The sequence below is a fragment of the Pterocles gutturalis genome, unplaced genomic scaffold (assembly GCF_000699245.1).
Source record: "Pterocles gutturalis isolate BGI_N339 unplaced genomic scaffold, ASM69924v1 scaffold11494, whole genome shotgun sequence".
Taxonomy (NCBI): Eukaryota; Metazoa; Chordata; class Aves; order Pterocliformes; family Pteroclidae; genus Pterocles; species Pterocles gutturalis.
In genome coordinates, this window is record NW_010133323.1 from 1 (window position 1) to 17,282 (window position 17,282).

Below are 17,282 nucleotides of genomic sequence, written 5' to 3' on the forward strand. Positions count from 1 at the left end.
CGCGGCCGTGCCCCCGGACTTTCCTCCTGGGCCCGGGTGCCGCCCTGAGGGCAGCTCCTGAGGCGGCCTCTCTCCTCCGTCCGTCCTTCCCTCCGTGCCTGCTGCGGCGAGCAGTGCTGCGGGGCCCCTCGCCCCAGGCCTGGGGGTCTCTCCCTATCGGCCTCCCGCTGCCCGGAGCTGAAGGGAGCGCACAGGTGCTGCCTCCTGGAATGGGCCGTTGGGACTGAAGAGAGATGAACCCTGCTGCCCTGACTCGTGTGGGGAGGGTGTGTTGGAGAACTTCGCCAGGCTCACAGAAATCATGGGCAGCGATAGCTCCGAGGCTCCGAATACACGTGAATACATTTTGAGAGCTCTGCACCAAGTGTTTCTCCCTTTTCATTGAGGTTTCCGTTCTGTGTTTGGACCCCAGTTGGTAAAATGGCCCAGGGTAGCGCACAGGTACCGCAAGGAAGGGAGGGAAGGAGGAGCTAATGTTAGTCACCATTTTCTGAAGTAAAAATAAACACTGAACAAATAAACACAGTTTTTCCTTCCCAAATTTTTCACTTGTCAGTTTCCAAAACTAAATAAAGATGGCATGCTGTGGCAAATAGGACTTTTACTGGCCTGTTTTCCTGGGAACCATTTCATAACAAAAAGCCTTCGTTGGTTCATTTCCTGGGTTGTGAGTAATTGAATAAGACCTTTGTGACATTTTCATATCAGTATGTGGAGATAGAGGTAATACATTGTCTGCATCTATACACATCCTCACATATATATATACATAAAATTATATAAAGCCATCCTTTTCACTGAGCTGTGCAAGGACAACAGCTGGATTTGTTGGCATGACTTTCTTGGCCCTATTACTGAAAATGTACTAATTTCTGTTGAATTAAAATGTATATCCCAAGCTAAATGTTTGTATTATGAAGTCTGCAAATGATAACATGGGTCTACTGCTCATACGGCTTCGGATATGGGAGGTTAATCTGTTCACATGTTGTCTAACACTGAAGAAAGTGCTTTTGAATTTTGTTAACTCAGGGAAGTTGGTATAATCTAACTGAAAACATTTAATGCTATACAGGCCCAGACTTGGGTGGAGTAGAGAGAAAAAAAGCAGCAAAGGGGAGGGAGGGGGAAGTAAAAGGCCACAGCCTCTGCACAGTGGGATCGCTGGTGTGGCATTTGCTGGAGTTGCCAGGTTGCCATCTGGTCTGCTAAAAAAAATGGCCATCTCCTGAAACACTGTGCATGTGCAGCTGTACTGCGCACGCGCGATGGCTTGGGTGAGTCTAGGATGTGTCAGAGCTACTATGCATGTGTAAATTGATTTGAGCTGAGACACGTGAGCAGGCTCTGGGCTCAGATGAACTGCTAGGTGTGTGGGGAATAACTGTCACATCCCACAGCAGAACTACGTTCAATGAAATCACTAGATTGGCTCGTCCACATGTGGTTCATCCGGTCCTCCTGTGTAAACATTGTTTAATACCTTTATGTCAGCTGTAAATGGTTGAGCTTTGGGCTTTGTCTCTTAGGCAAAGGCAGATGTGTGTTTGTAACATTTTTTCTCCATTGTTTTTTATATTAACTATATGTAGCTATCACAATATAAAATCTGAGTGGATGCAGGATGAGGTTAGCTTTGGTGTAGCATGGTCTAGGACAAGAGCATGTTAAGGGACTTACACCTATGTTTTCCTACTATGCCTTATCTGGTTACATGTCCGAACAAAGCTAGGCAGGTCTGTTCTGTGAACTGCTGCAGCCATTGCTGTGGCAATCAAAGGTGTGAGCAGGAACCCAAAGTGGAGATGGAATTGTAGGCAGCTGTGTGTTTGCTAGCATCATTTATCGCTCAGTGAAGGCAGGGGGACAAGCTAGGAGAAGTGCCACCAAAGATAAATCCAGTGTAGGAGTGCTTTGTTGATGCAGGACATTTGAACAGCTCTGTCAGGAATATTTTTACATTTATACTAGTCACCTCGTATAAATTATGTCTGTCTGGAAAACACACACTTTTACAGCAAAGACCTAATATTAAATAAACAGGTCCTGTGCTTTACTGAATGTGAAGAGATCTTCCAGTTCATTGTGAACTAACTCAGGTAAATTGACACGCCTGATTTTTTTTTAACTTTCAAAGGCGGACAGCCTTAAAACTTAGAACTAGACTTTTACATTCTAACCTTTCTTAAAATAAAAATTTCTGTGGTTTTGGAATTGTTTCTGAAGTACAATTGAGACCCTTGCAGTACTGATTAAACAAGGCATGCTAACTGTTTTAACTTAAAAAACATTTTAAGTTGTCCCAATGTGCTTAATGACAAAGAACAACATTTTCATGCACAATAATAGAACCAGTTGAAGATGGGACGCTGTCTGAAAAGTTAAGGAAATGATCCTGTTATAGAAATAATTAAAGGAAAATGACAACTGTGTAAATATCATTGTACCATTATACACCTGAAGTGGTGCAGTAACAGAAATAATGAGAAAAAGTATTCCAGATTCTATCAGGAATGGGATCCAGATGCTTTATCTTTTTTGACATTAGTTCAGAACCCTGCTAGTTTAATGATCGTTCACTACTCTACATAAATCAAGAAGTTTCATTTTTATTCTGTTCGCACATGTGTTTCCATTGCAGAAAAGTTCACCAAGTTATCACAAAGGCTTAAATTAAGATAACGTCAGCAACATGCTAACATTTTACATGTTCAGTATATTGGACCACTTTGGTTTTAACCTGTGCTAAATTGATAATTGACTAGTGAACATCTGCTTACTTCAATATGCTGCTCTGAAAACTGGGGAGATTCTGGTGCCGATGCACATCCCATTTGGCTATCCTTGCTGCAAGACGAGGAAACTGCAGGAGGAAGCTGCAGTGGGCATTTGAGGGTAGTAACCACATCAGCTGCCCATGGTAGCTTTTTTTTACATCTGGATTGGTATTCACCCAAGTAGTTCAGAAATAGCTGAATTACTGTTTTTTCAGTATTTAAAAAAAAAAAAAAATCCCAAGATAATTTAAAAGAGTTCTAGACAAAGCCTAAATCAAGTAGCAAAATCAGGATTACATCATACAAATATGTGACTCCTAATTTATTTGTACTAAACTTGGCTGGACTAAAAAAAAAAGTTAGCAGATGTTAATTGTCATATGCTAACAAATGCATTGTAGAAGTCTAGTTTTAAACTTGAAATGTTTGTTTCTTCTTTTCATCAGTTTTGCTTACTTGTCATCTTGTAGCTCTGTCTTACTTCAGGCAACAGCACAGCCGGGATAGTGGGTATGACAAACCCTTGAGCGATGGTGACTTTCCCAGCAGTTTGGTGAGACGGTTGCTGCTGCAGATGGCGGGGGAGAAACCTCCCTTCTCGTCCTGAGCAGCATTCCCAGACAGCTGGAGAATTCCAGTTATCAGGTGCTCTGGAACAACGGACAGACAGGGTGAAGGTCCAGTTCCCCTAAAATCCATCTAGCTGCTCTCTTTGGAGGCAGTAGAGTTAACCATCTATGAGGAAAAACATCACATTCTAATTCTTGATTTCTCACCTGCTCCCCGCCGTGAAATATCCTGACTTAGGTTCTACAATAGCTACTCCCTGCACAAACTAATCTAGAGTTTGTATGAACACGGGCTAACACAGTCTGGGCTCCTCATCCCCTGCCTGCTTTAACTTGATTAGTTTAGTATGTGTTCCAGGCAGCCTTGCCCACGCTGTGATATATGTGCTAACCTCACACCTTTACACCTTCCTCTCGCCAAAGCCTAAGGCCTTTTCATCATATTAAGCTACTTTGGGCTAACGTGAGGGAGAAACACACCTTTTTTAGCCATTAAGACAGGGCCAAAAATGTTAAGTGCTCAAGATGCAAGCCCCTAGGGCTTGTCTATATATCGAGTTATTACACGTGGAGGCTTTTATCTTCATAAGAAATTGTTCTTTTTGTGCATGCCAAAGTGTGAATTTCAAACTAGTGGTTATAGTATAACCCTCATGCAGACTTATTCATTCTGGCATCTTCTGGCTTTTTTTTTTTTTTTCAGATTAACTCTAAATTCTTTAATTCATTTCAAGGAAATAAAAAAAATACTCGTGTCAGAGTAAGTTTGTCCACATGAGGAATTAACTCTTGCCTGACTGTGGTAGAATTATTAATAATACCTTCCTGTGTGGAGAAGCTTTGTCTATTATGGATGTTAATTTTGCATGTTTGCACTTAATAAGACCATCACTTGTTTACATTTGAATCTTACTATTTGGGCAAGTGGTAGCTGATGCACTGTACTGAAGTTCATTAAGATATTCCATACCAAGGCCATGATCCTGGGGATGCTAAATTAGGCAGATAAGTAACTAAATGCATAAATAGGTTCACTGAAGACAACTACCTCCTGAATAAATTTTGTTCAGTGTTAATTTGCAGAAATGCTTACATTCTTCCTAAACTTGCAACTGATATGATTTGTTCATGTAAGGAACAATGGGCTGTGCATCCACAAGTTACTTACGAACTCCAGTTCCATTCTTTGTGACTTACCTAATTCGTTGCAATTCATGTCTTGTTTACAACTTTATGAAACTATTATTTTATAAACTTTGATATTCCGAATTTTAGTTTTGACATACATGTGGTAGTGGGCAACAGAGAAATAATCTTTTATGACATATTATTGGTTGCATGATTTCTTTTATCCAAAAAGGTAGGATGCCAATAGTTTGAGTAAAATTGAAGTAGTATGTGAAACCAGAACATGCTAAATGCCGGCTGCACTGCAGATATATGCAAGCCAGGAAAAAAACCCACAGCCAGTAGCTGTCAGAGCAGTAGCTGCCCACTTTGTGCACACCTCTGGGGAAAGACAGAAGACTGGTGTGCAGTTAGAACTTTATCATGCAGAAAGTTAAATAAATGTCTGAGCAGTGTTTGCTGTTTGCAGGAGTGGTGCATTACACTCAGATTACTTAACAGAAATAATACAAACCTGGCCATGAAACAGGGGAAGGGTTTTGTTTGTGTGCATTCAATCATATGGGGTTTTTTGAGTAGGACTATGTTTTTATTCTGTGTTTTGTACAGCACCTAGTGCATAGGGGTCCTGCTTCCTTATATGAGATCTTAGGTGCTATAATAATAGGAATTTAGATACTATTAGTAGAAATAACCTTGTCATATATTGCCAGTTTTATGAGGAAATAAATCTCTGTCCCAAATGGAATGGCCTCACTTTTAAAGGAGTGACAGTAGGAGAAGCAGGTGCCTTGGGTTGTAGTCAGGTAAACACCAGGAGCCCAATCCTGTTTGCATCTGTTTCCTTCAATAAAACTACGAGTCTGAGTAAGAAGAGCAGAATTTCGCCTTTGGTTTTTGAAGTTAATTGCAGACAATTAATGAGGACATGTCGCCTACATGAGGTCCAGCCAGAATTCAGTCCTTTATTTCTTTAATAACTAGGGTTTTAAACCAATTAGCTACATAACCATATGGAAACAATAGCAGAGCCTCCACAGTCAAGACTATACTGAGATTCTAAATTACATATATAATAAAGGCTGTGCATGCATTTTCTGGCTGAGAACAATGTTATATTTCAGCCTGAAGCAAAAATTTTCTCCAAGCCATAGCCCCTCAACAAAAACACTTTTTAATGAAAGTCCTAACACCACCTTAATTACAGTGCAGCAAACATTACCATCATAATCCCATTTCATCCTTAGGCAAGGAGAGCGTCCCTGGGGGCCTGGCTGCCTTTCTTTGCTAGTGACCAGTTTTGCAGAAACAGCCTTTTCCCCAATGCATTTTTTTATTTAACCTCTACTGCTCTGCCCGGGGGAAGATGCATGGGGAGCTGCTAGTGCTCACCTCCCCACGCTCTTTGCAGCCCTCCCAGCCCTCCCTGCAGTCCTGGGCCTGGAGGATCAAACGGCACCTGGGGATGCACAGCCTGCAGACAGATGTTTGACATCCCCACAGCCCCTCTGCCTGTCTCCCATGGGAGCCCTGCAGGAGCCCAAAGTTCAGGTTCAGCCCCTTTGCACCACATGGGTTTCACCCTGATACTTTGCATCAACCCCAAGGTGATTGCTTGGTACATGCCAGTGCCCAGAGACAATCCTACCACATGGGTTTCACCATTGGTACATGCCAGTGCCCAGAGACAATCCTCTTTTTTGCTGGCTTGCGGCAGTTCAGAAAAGTCCTTGCTTTGGATCCAGTAATGCAGGGGGAGCAGCTCTGCCAGTGGCAGTCCTAATCCAGGTGGGTGAGGATAGAGCTGTTTGAAAAGAAGGGCTGCGGGCACGCTTGAGCAGCCTGCAGCGTGCCCAGCAGTGACGCGGTCATTTGAAGCAGCCTTGCAGTGTCCCCAGGCTTTCACAGTGTTTCAGTGGGTGAGTAAAACGTGATTAGTTTCTCACTACCATATTGATTCAGTGAGTAGATTTTGTGTGTCAACTGCGATATTGACAGGAGAAATTTGCAAGGCTGTTTGAAGCTGGGATCTTTTCCTACCAGAAATATGAGGATATATATATGTACATATATAAAGGGTATACTTGTGGGTCTTATTTTTTTTTCTCCTGCCTTCTCAACATAATAAATCTATATGATCAAAAGACCTAGAGTAATCAATCTCTCTTTACATAATTGATCTGAAAATCCTAATTAAGGCTGGAGAGAAATTAAACATAAGGTTTCTTGCTCTCTCTACAGCATTGTCAAGTACAGTACAGTCTTCTATTATGGAACTCCTACAGTTCTTATGTACAGAGTAAAATCATGCAGCTGGGATACTTTCCTTAAAAACAAACAAAAGCCCTGTATCTGCTGGGAGGACATTTCTATTATCCTGTTCCCTTCTATATAGGTTCTCATATGGTGTTAATCACCATGGGTTTCTATTATCTTGTTCCCTTCTATTTAGGTTCTCATATGGTGTTAATCACCATGGTATCTTACAGCTTTATAAAAATATAGTGCACCATATGTGATAAACCATTAATATTAAGAATGAAGATGCTGGATAAAAATATTCTTCAGAAATCTAAAGCAGAAGATGTGCAGTAATGGATACACCCTGACAAGCAGCCTGAGTAAAAGGAGCATGTGTGTGAATACACGAGATGGGGTCAAAATCATTCCTTAGGTGATATATTGCATCCAGTCACTGTATGGGGGTGTGAATGGCATACTCGCTCCTTTCTTCCCTAAGCCGCGCTACAGCACACTAAAGCAGAAGGACTGTGTACAAGCCATATCCTGTTCCCTGCTTTGCCCTGCAGAAGAGTGCCTGCCTTGCAGTGTTCAAGGTTATCAATCCAAAGAAGAGAATTTGCCAATAAATGCAAAGTAAGCTTGTGCGTTTATTGTTAAATAAGTCACTCATAATTGCAGTCAAACATAAGGCAAAGTGAGGGGCTGTAGTTTCATTGGAAAGAATGCACTAGAGTGGTCAGAAGTTATCCCCCTAACTGGTAATCTCAGTTACATATTTTCTCATGTTTTTCATTTCCCACTTAGTTTCAGCCAGATCTGTTTTCTATTTATATTGTGTCAACACATAAATAATTTTCTCTGTTGTATTCCTCACTATTAAATTCTTTTTCTTGATGGAATAGCAAAAGTAATTATATTTATAAATGGCATGCCTGTTTTTGCCTAAGTACCACATACAATTCCCTTCTCTAAGACGGATTTTTATAATTCCTCCAAAAATGCTTTGGCAAGGATCAACCCACCAGTTGGTAGTGTGGATCCAGCCTTTAGGGACAGAACTTGGGATTCTGATCCCTTCGGCCAACAGGCAGGAGGGCACCACACGAAAAATTCTCTAGTTTGTTTGAGAGAATGGTGCTGATGTTAAATATGTGCAGTTATTAAGCACCCCAGAAAGCGAATTCACTGAGAGTTGCTTCCCACCTGTGGATTTCACTATTCAGCGTAGAATTATTTTGGCAACTGGAGCATTCTTCATTGTGGATGGCTGTGGGAAGATATTAATCCTGCTCTTCAAGATACACTCGCTGATCTAATAGACCTGTTCCACCTCTACTGTATCATATTGTGAAAGGAAATCAAACAAATCCCAAGTGAAAGGATGGGTAATCTTGAGTCCTTCTTATCCCCTACCTTGTTTTCCAGCTGCTTTCCACAGACAAGTTCAGATGTCCCTTGCTCAATAGGAGTAGAGCAGAGGGAGATCTGCTGTGAGCTCTGCATTAAGGGAAGTTCGCTTTTTCGTCTCAGGGCACTCCTTGAGAAAACCTCAATCAAAATAATTGTATAGGGATGGTAGGTCCTAGCCATGAACAGTTCACAGCTTGCTCGCTGGATGAAACAGTGACAGGCCTCCTGGAGCTGATCTGCATTACAGGAGAAAATCCTTATTTCCTTACTGGGTTGTGTTGTCTATATGTGCATGTGTATTCTTTTCTTTTATTATAGTTTCTCTAATGCTTGCTTTGATTAAAGGTTATTCCAGGGTACCTACAAAGCAGTGAGACATTCTATTCCTACCGACATGGCAAGCTTGAGGAAGGTTATACTTGGAGCATTCAAAACCTGTGTCCCGTGGGGTTTGGGAACTGCAAATGTTGGGATCTGTGTGGAAGAGATGTGGTTGGTGTAAGACAAGATATCCTTGGCCTTGGTGAAGAGTGCCTAAACCTCTCGAGTCTCATGGGGTTTGATACAGGACCCTGTAGGGTGGTTAGCATTTCCATGGGCACCAGTTCCTCAGCTGCTGGAGCTTCCATTGCCCAGTTTTCCCTGAAACTATACTCTGGTCAGCAGAAGCAAACACACACTGCTCCTGAAGCTCAGCAGCTCCCAGTCTGGTATCTTTAACATAAATCAGTTTAAACTAACAGGGAAGTTTAACAGCCACATCAGTGACTCAGCAACTAGCACACATTTGCATCTGCCATCTCTGCAGGAGGGGTCCCCGCTGGAAAGGCAGGGATGTCACATCTCCAGCCACCGTAATGAAATCCATGGGGCTGGTGAGCGTGAGTCCCAGGAGTGCCCGTGCTGCAGTGGCCTAGTTTGTGCAGATGCTTTGAACACGCTTGCTCATGTGCCTCTAACAGTGTCGTTCCAGCAATGTCAGCTACAGAATCCATCAAACTGGGAAAGCTCCTGGGTGGTTAGCTCCAGCACTCCATGGCTCTATCGCTGTGCTCTTAGTAAGTCTGACTTAGCTCTGGCTTCGTAAGCTGCAGCCTCTGTACTACAGAGGAACCCAGGTCCTTTTCCCACTTCACTGTACATTTAATCAGAGACCTCTCAGGAGTTTTAGACTGTAGTACTTCCTTTTCCCTGTGTACTCTTACTAAGGGATCATGTTTATTTAAGATTTAACCCTATGAGCAGTTTTCCTTTATCTCAGTAATTCACAAACACAGCACAGATGTAGTCTGTTCCCTCAGCTTTTGCATTCACCTGCTTTGACTGATCTAGCATTGCTGATTTACCAGTATAATTTAGCTTGTCTGAGAAGAAGGAAGGTTGATGTTGGCTGAAATAAAATTCTGAGATGCCTACGGAATTTTATTGCCCTAGATTTTTGGATTGCTATTTATTTAAAAAAATAGGCAGAACTCGGACTTTAGATTTTCAGAATGCCTACGTTGTGTCAGTGTGGCTAATTCTTTGAGTCAAGTCATTGTGGTTACCCAATCTTGTTTTCTGTCTCTGTGGTAAGATTTTAAATCCAGAAGGCTAACCTCAGTGCTCCCCCAAGAAAGCAGGCAGAGATGACAATGCATTTCCTCCTTTGACCTCTGCAGTAGAGTTTTATAGAAAGATGGAATCTATCGAGTTTGACCAAACGCCAGATAACCTGCATGAGAATGAAAGGGTCAAACCCCGTTCTGGTAGCAATATGTGGAACAAAATGTACTGAAATATATTTTTCAAACAGTTCATTCAGACTATGAACTGTAAAATTCTGTCATGCTTGTGAGTTACACTTAGTTATGTATCACTTGGTTATTTGGATTTCTGAATTCTGCATTTCAGTACTGCAAGATAATGGATATATACTTGTCTTTAATTTCCTGAGTTTGTAATGGGTTTTTTTTTTGGGGGGAGGGGAGTATATTATAGGATTCTGTTTTCTTTACATATCTCTGTCTTAACATAGTTTCTTTGGGGAAAATACATTGTTCAATATAAACTTCTGATACAGGGAGGGGAGGAGGCAGTTTGAAGGGAGATCCCCCCCTGCACTAACTTCTGCCTTCGTCTCCTTTCTTAGTGCTGATACCAGGTCAGAGCACAGAGTTCAGGCTTCATGTGAGCGGTGACAATACTGTGGCTGAAAGGGTGGACAAAAATGCACCTTGTAGAGGGCCTGGACAGCCCTGCTGCCTTCGCACTGAGCGTGGAGCCCAGGCTCGATGATGCAGTGTGAGAAACAGGTCTGTCTGCTCCTGCCTGGCAGCGCTGGGCTGCGGCACTTCTGTGACAAGGGACACGTTGCAGACCCTCAGCACCTCCTCTCGGTTCAAACAGGGGTTGTGTCTCTCCTTACAGTTAGCAGCATAATCGTCCATGAACGTGAACTAAAGAACTCGGTCCCACCCAGATGGGACTGGAGCCTGTTTAATGATATATAATATCAGCATTACGTCGTTTTAAAAACTTTGGCTTGTCGCCATGAAATTCACTTGCTCGCTCTGCTTGTACCACTGGAGCTGTGCAAAGCAGCTGAAGCGAACTGGCCATTTGGACCAGGCTTAGCTCCTACTTTAAATCACAGAATTGTCATGACGGAGCAGGAGTATTCCTTGTGCTGGAGCTGCCTCCTAACTGGCCACCATGCAGCCCTGGCATTTTTCAGATCAGGGACCAGTGACAGCAGGTGGGTGACCAAGAAACCTACCAATGACAACTCTTTGCGTGTGGTTGAATGGACAGGTGAATACACAATTCCCTCTTAACTAGAGGATTTCAAATAATAAAAGCATGGTTTGGAAAGTAACTCTAATAGTGGAGGGACAGCTGGCCACTTTGTCACCGCTGCCACTTTGGCATTACTTAAGAGGAACCTGAATTCTTGATCGGGCCAGTCTGTTGATCTATAATCATAGTGATCTGCTAATTACTTGGCTTAATTGCTGCTAATTTATTCTAGTGAAAGGTTTCCCTGTATGTAGTTTTTTAAGTTTCCAAGTTATTCTTCATTGAGATAATTTTGAGGCATAAAAAATGTAGCAAGCAATGCCTTATAACAACCCATTTCACAAAGAATGTGGGGCTTTACTGGTAAACTCTCAATACAATATTCTTCGCTCAGGCAATAAATATAGCTGTGAGAAACATCCTATATTCTTCACACACCCATCAGGGGATTGGAATCCCTCTCAGTACCATTTCAGCCGTGCACTTATGACCTGTACTTCCATAATACCTCTTTGCTGTGATATTAGCACCAGGTGTACAATCGGTACACCTACCTTTTCATGTTATCTCTGATAGAAAATGCAGTTAGCAAATGGCATCAGGTATTAATGTAGAAGTGACCTTTTAATGTCATGCACTGATACACGAAGAGAGAACTGCCACTGAAAACTTCTGATTCAAGATAAAAGTAGACAGCCTATATAAACATAAAGATAAAAAGTAAATCCATTTGCCCTGAGTCTCCCCTGCTATCCCACCTCCTACTCTAAATTGATGTTGTCAGCACTCATGATTTTATCACAAGTCTTGTGATGTTTGATGTTTCACTTACATTCCAGCTACTAGAGTTGTGTAAAGAGGTTAGAAACTCAGCTTTCCTCTTTAATTTAAAGTTTCTAGTCCTAATGGTTAGAATATAAAGCTTACAAATGTGACCCAGGTGCACCCTAACGGCTCAAAAAAACAGACAGCAAAGTAAAAGAGCTCCACATTTATCATTTTACAGACAGGCTTATGATTTTGAAGGTCAAACTGTAGTTCTTGAACATTTGGAGCTGGCAATAGTGCCTTGAAAAAAATGTGCCTGAACAAAGTACCACAATATGTTGCATTTTCCAGGGAAGCATAGTAGTCATTATACCAACAGCAATAATTCTCTTTTCAGACATGTACATTTTCCTATTTGTTATGCAGCATCTCAGGGTTCAGCCGCAGTCTGACTGGGCTGGAGGGGATCATAGCGATGCATAACCAGATTGCTTGGTGTTGGAGGGCTCATACTGCTTGCTTGTGGTAACACAGAGGAAAAGCTTCGTCGCACTCCTTAGTCCCCTGGCACATCTGTGCTTAACAGCTGTAAAATCAGGAATGTTCCGACCTGCAGTCTCGGAAGGTGATCAACCTTTTGTAAAGGTCCAGCAAGAAACTAGGAATACCCCACCCCTGCCAATCCAGCAACAAAGGGGCAAACCAACCAAGCAAGTGCAAAATACATAAATACAATAACATTGAAAATGGTTGGGTTGACTTAAGAAGCCCCAAATGTACCAAGTACGGGTTTTGATGAACAGACCAAAAATACTCAGTTGTTGGTTTTGGAAAACCAAGCTCCCAAGAGCAACAACTCAGATTTGAAGTAGACCCAATATTTAAAAGGAGATCCAAATTATCAAAGGCTTAACAGTATATCACTAAAAATATGAATTATACCTAGAACTCAAGAGAGATCCAAAGCAGTGAGTGGAGTCTTGGTTATTGTTTGGGTACATTGTTCAAAGCTTCTCTGCAGTCCACAGACTGGTGGTCAGTCTGGTAATTGCAAAGAAGAGGTGGATGTCTCTGAGACCCAGCTTCTACATCAGTAAACAGAATACATGGGAATGTCATGTTTCACAAATATAATCATATGTGACAAACTAAAATTTAATACTATTTTTAAATAAGTAGTATTTGAAACTGAACTAAAGAAGCTCAGCTGATCCTATACTGTTACAAATTTTGACCTTGAATTCATCAGTAATTTCTGTGTCATATTTTCCATGAGACCACCACAATTCTTCTGTACTGCTTCCCCTGTAGAAAGCTGCAGAAACTATTACTGAATATTGATTACTTTGCAGAGTGTTTCAAAGGGCACCTACATTTTTGTGTGTCGTGACCCACCTTATTTAAGGCCATGGAGTTATATTTTTTAGCTCTGTATTAAAGAACTGTGGAATATCTGTGTCTTGTAAGAGGTATATTCTTCAGCCTTAGGAACTTCGAAATAACTTGGAAAAGCAGATTGAAAATTCATCTCCGGAATATGCAAAACATTGGAAGGGACTACATCTTTCTTATGTTAGTGTCTGTGATGAGGAACTGCAGTTTTTCTTCATGCTCTGTCTCTTTGTAATCCTTTCCAGCTTCTTTCTAGCTCTATTATCTCTGATTGCTTTCAAATATACCCAAATCATCATCCCTGCATTGAAATGAACTCTCATTCTTGGCTATGCAGGCCTCTGCTGCTGTGACCGAAGTCAGGTGTATTTCTAAAATCTAAAATGAGTAAGGTTTCAAAGACTGTCCCACCTGTATTGTTTCTGCTTCTACTGTGGTCTTGTAGACTTGTGTTGCTCTGGCAGGACAATTGAATGCTAGTTGTGGTTGTTTTTTAAATGATGAAAAGTGTGTGAACTCCTGATGGTCCAGCTGTGTGTGGATAAAGCCGTGCTCAAGCCATTGATTTGACTTTGAAACCCCACAACATATGAATTAAAGTGCTAGAACTGCCATCCTGTGAGTCTGTCTCCTTTTCTGCCTCACCAAGCATTAATTATTGTGGTCTCGACACCCTTTTCTTCTCTTCCCTCCTCCTCCTCCCCACTGTCGCTCCCAATGGCTGGGGAGTCTTCCCAGTAAAGCAGTCCAGTTCATCCCCCAATAAAGGGCCATCAGCCAACACATTCTGGGCCTAAATTAATCTCATAAATATTGGTACAGGCTGAAATAAATGCAGTCCCTCATTTAATGTACTAGATTTCAATGGGAATACATGGGGAATTAATTTTCCTCTGTCTGTAGTCTGAAAAACAGTAAAATAGGGAAATGCTTAGAATCCATGGCTTGGCTTTTCAAACTGGTTGAAAGACCGGTTCTCGCATGTTGCCCATGAATGTAGACTCTAGAGAGATACTCCTGATGTGCGTGTCCTGTCTATACAAACACCGAAGGCATTAGGCCTTACTGCTAAAGACAAAAGCACCTGGAGTTGGCAACCCCATTGAAAGTCAGCCTGTAGACCTGTGTGGTTATCTGTCGCATGTAATGCCATGTGTTTTGGTAGGGGTGTGTAATTTCTACTACATGTGACAACACCTATTTTTGTGTGTTTATCTCTTTGGATAATAACAAGAGCTAGCATTTATGTAGCACTTCATGAAGAAGTGTACCAGCAGCAGTTGCAGGAGTGAATCTAAGGTCTAGCAGAGGATACAGCTGGGCTGGCATGTGTTAGTGTACGTAATATTTTTTTAACTCTGTTTGCCTTGTGACTTGTTCTAGTACGTAAGCAAAAAGCCAGATATCAGGATATTCTAGTACAACTGGATGGAAAGACACAAAGAGCCTATGATGAATTTTTCAGATGAAACTTCATTCCCTTTTCTTTTTTTTTATTCCATTCATTAATCTCCCATCCTTTCTGTCTCCTATTATAGCTGTTCTCTTTCTTTTTCCCCATTGCCCTGTGCCTTTTCCTTCCCAGAGGAAACATCCCTCTTTTTCCCATTCATTGCCCTCAGTAGATTCTCTCCCTCACTTCCTCCACTCATCCCGACATCTTGGGCAGCAGTGATTGAAGTAATGGTTTCTGAAAGAGCAAACCGTTCTCTAGAGTACAGATCGTTATCTTTCTGTCTCTGTTAATGGAGAAGCAGAAAATGTGTGAAGTCAGTTGATAACACAGTAAATGTGCAGATGAAAGTCCTTTTGCTGCAAGAGGTATCATAAATATCAGGTACCTACAGGTATTTGATCGGAGCAAAGTCTTCCTTGACTCTTAGTGTTCTCATCCCATATAGCTGATGTCTGTAGGAACACACTGAAAGTCCAGATCTGTGTATTAATGAAATGAATGGGGTTTTAATGTGGAAAATGCAGGAAAATATTTTTTTTATCTCTTCCAGAATGGGCAGCACACAAATTTGTAATAATTTGCATGCTGATTGTTATAATGATAAAACCAAATCTGTCCAAGGGCCTTATGCTGGCTCTTCGTGGATCAATTAAGTCTGTTCTCACAGTGAAAAGTGTTTGAACTATAGCATTGCCATTTCAAATTATGTTCTAACTGCTCTCCGAAAATAGAAGAAAAATAAGAATATGATAGTTGGGACCCCTTATAAAATCTTCCTAGAGGAGTCCAAGGATGCTCACCATTGGTCTCAATGGAACTTTCACACATCCTTGAAAGGAATTCATTAGGCTGGAAAAGCTGGCTAGAAACCAGTCTTCCTATAATGTCTTCCATAATTTGCTTCAAGGGACACATTTATAGCCACTCAGCCTTTTTTTATAGATCTTGTGCAAGATGAAGGGTTGGGTCACAATTGCAAGACTTTAATGAATAGATGTTTGTTACATGCCACAACCCAAATAATTTTTCAAGCATCTCAGCACAGTGCAGTCTTTTTCGGTACGGACTTTCCCAAGGATATGCAACAGGATGATAGCTGCCACTTCTGGAATCTCAATTATACAGTGACCACTTTTGTTCCAGGTACTCCTTCTTCCATGCTACCCATTCAGATGCAGAAAGAAAGCATCCAATAACTGCAATTTCTACTCTTGATTTTTTTCAAGGACTTGAAGATTTCAGCTATTTCTTTTCATTCATATTAACTTCTCTACAGGCTTGTATGGAGAGAGATTACAATAGAAAAGGCTCCTCTGACAAAACATCACTGAAACTTTGAATATGTGTCAGACATGGCCAGATGTCAGGATAACATACTGCTTTTCAAAATAGTCCTAAGATCTTCTTCATGAAGTCTATTTAATTTATGAGAATTGTCTGTCATTCCCATTTCACCAAATGCTGCTACGGGATTATAATGGTTAGAGAGAAAGGGAACAAAAAGAAGGAGACAGATGGGTTTTGGGTGTGAAGCTCATAGGAGTTTTAGAATAGGGAAGTAGATTTGGCTGCTGACCTTTGATTGCCAAATACAAATTCAGTCAGAAACTTTTTATCTGAAGGTAGCCCATATTAAGAACTAGCTTCCTTCCTAATTCTTCTTATCTTCCTGAGAAAACTGCGTGCATTGTCACTGGGCTTTTTGCTGGACCTTTTCCACCTGGGCACAAACATTGGAAGTTATGTCTTAGCAGGGCAAGCAAAGTAGCTATTGCACAAAGAAACACTTCATGCATTTATATATTGCAACAGTCACCATATTGATACACAACTAAGTAAATTTCTTAAACTTTTTATTAGCAGCCAGGAATTTCTTTTGAAAATTATTATTTTTTCTTTGACATCCCTGCATATGGGCTGAAGGATACTGGTACAGTTCTCTTTCTATCAAAATAGGATATAAGTGTGACTGTGTTCTAGAAAAGTGTTACCTTTTTTAACAGATTTATAATTTTTTAATGTCAGACCACCACAAAGCTTTCAAGCAATAGCTGCTGGCCAAAACTACATTAGGGAAGTGCATGTTATGCTCCATTTCCCTCAAGGAAGGGGAGGTAAACAGGCAATCTGGACTGGGAGGGCCAGAGCAGAGGTAAGAAAGCAGCCAGCTCCCCAGCATCTTGGCTTTTACTGTACTCTTCCCAGGGCGTCTGCTGGATTGGTCTGTGGCAGTTTCAAAGAAAGATAACAGCACCTTTCCTGAAATGATCAAAGGCCTTTGCTTTCGTGCCTGTATCCATATTTAAGAAAAATGTCTGTTATTCAAGAGAAGTAGCTGGTCCTCAGCTTTCCAGGGCAGGGCTGTTAGGCTCTGTGCAGACAGACACAAGCTTCTTCTGCCCATGCCTTCTCAGCAGGCGTATTAGCTTGGGCATGGAGCCATGCTAATATAGCTCTGCGGCTCCTAGACAGGGGCTGGCACAAGTCCGCTTGGCTGGGAGTACAGGCAGGGTGAGCTCACATCTCTCTGCACCTGTCTGTGCTGACAGAGTTAAAAATCAGGGTGGAAAAAGAGATGGGAGAAAACCTAAATGAGCACCTCTGAATCCACCTTGCATTAGCAGCCGGAGCGCGTGAAGTCGGGGGGATGCCGGGATGCAGCCACACACGCAGCAGGAGCTGTTGGGTTGGATCTTGCCTCTGCAAGAGAGAGAGAGAGGCTCTGGAGCCTGCTTGTTCCACATTGCCCGCAGGAACTCA